The sequence below is a fragment of the Athene cunicularia genome (genome assembly GCF_003259725.1).
Source record: "Athene cunicularia isolate RWA chromosome 1 unlocalized genomic scaffold, athCun1 chr1_part1, whole genome shotgun sequence".
Lineage (NCBI taxonomy): Eukaryota > Metazoa > Chordata > Aves > Strigiformes > Strigidae > Athene > Athene cunicularia.
In genome coordinates, this window is record NW_020799091.1 from 126,500,047 (window position 1) to 126,501,628 (window position 1,582).

Here is a 1,582-nt window from a genome sequence, read left to right on the forward strand (position 1 = left end):
TGCTGTCAGACAATTTTAATTGCTGTCAGCTTACTTGGAAACAATATATGGTTTTAATACAGCAGTTTCATAGTGGTGTTATGAATTCTTCAGAAATACATGTAGAGCTTGATCTCGCTGATGTATGGAAAAGTTTGGACAAGGCTGAGCACAACTGCTTGAGCGTGCCACTACTGTTTCAGTTCCAGCTTTGCTGCTCCTGAACTACTAACATATGATCCAGAGTCATGAATTAGGCCTCTGATGCAGAAAGTTAACATAATATAATTAACATTAAAATGTAATTATACCAGTTGTTAGCTTTGCTAAATTTTTGCTTTTTAGCCTCTGGATTGGACTTTCAAGCTTTGTCTAGAAGAAAAAAAAAGGTCTGGAATCACTTCCTGTCTTCTAAGCGACACTCCTGTCCAGTGGTGTGACTGCTGTGGATTCCAGCAGCTAGGCTCTAAGCAAGAAATCACCTGAATCTTGTGAGAAACCTGGAAGAGTTGGCAGCACTGTTTCTGTTGCCAATGAACAGAGAAAAGAGGCCTAACATGAAAACGGTGTTTTTTTCCACAATGCAAACAGAAAGGAGATAAGATTTTTTGAGTTCAGCTATGCCTTTTTATTATATTCTATAGACTATCCCTAAAGTTGTATCTCAGTGACATTGCCCTAGCATACAAGAGAGGAAGGGCATGAACAAGCACTGGCATTGTCTGATTCAGTTTGGTATCTGAGTAAACTAAAGTTTTTAAAGCTGTACCATATATAAAACTCTCATTACTTCATAAAATACTGTCAGCTTTGTAAGGCTCCACATTTTACAACAAGCCCATTGATGGAGGTTAACTGAAAGCTAAGAACAAAAACCAGCTAGAAAATGTCAGAAGTGATAAACAGCTTTGTTTTCTTTCCCTGTTCAGATATATCACAAAAGAAAAAGCATCTAAATTAATCTGTGATGAACTGAACACATCCATCACATAATTTTAATCATCCATCTGTATGAGAGACTGGAATTGGCAGGGACTTATGGGACTCTCACAGCTCTCACAGTGCAAGCATCCTGCAGCATTGTTCTGTGCCAGTACTCCTTTTACCCTGACTGCTTTCTTTGTTCGAGCAGGGTGAAGAAGGTCTTCAAGAAGTTTTGAGGATTTTGCAGGATGAGTTTCGCTTATCGATGGCCTTAGCTGGTAAGCGTTTTGTTGGTTGTTTGTAGTTGGTGATGCAGAGGCTTTGCAAGCCATCTGAAATCAGAAGCCTGATGGATGGGTCACAAAGAGGGAATCCATGTGAGCTTTGTTGGTTCTACTTGCTATAGTTAAGGTGATTCTTTGCTTCCAGTGAAACCACTTGGCATTTCAGGTGACAGAGAATCGAAGCTTGCAGGTAGGAAGTAGGTTAAAGCAGCTTTCTGATCTGCAAACTACTAAGTAAAGCTGAGCAAAACTTGGAATTTCTGTTCTGGGAACTGCATATGTTTTCCAGCATTCAATTTAACATTTACCAGGATAAAATACAACCCTTTTTTTTTTTTTTTTTTTTTTTTTTTTTTTTTTTTTTTTTTTTTTTTTTTTTTTTTTTTTTTTTTTTT

General features: G+C 37.7%; 1 protein-coding gene across 2 annotated transcripts in view; it reads left to right on the forward strand.

Moving 5' to 3' along the window:
- LOC113485872 (3 beta-hydroxysteroid dehydrogenase/Delta 5-->4-isomerase-like) overlaps positions 1-1,582 on the forward strand; it is a 25,085-nt gene that overhangs the window by 870 nt on the left and 22,633 nt on the right. The window contains exon 1 of one of the 2 annotated variants that reach the window (XM_026859315.1): positions 1,114-1,181. The exons of the other annotated variant lie outside the window; for it this stretch is intronic. The gene's annotated coding sequence lies outside the window, so the exon portion shown is untranslated. Of the gene's footprint in view, positions 1-1,113; positions 1,182-1,582 lie in introns of those variants that run through there. 2 annotated transcript variants of the gene reach the window in all.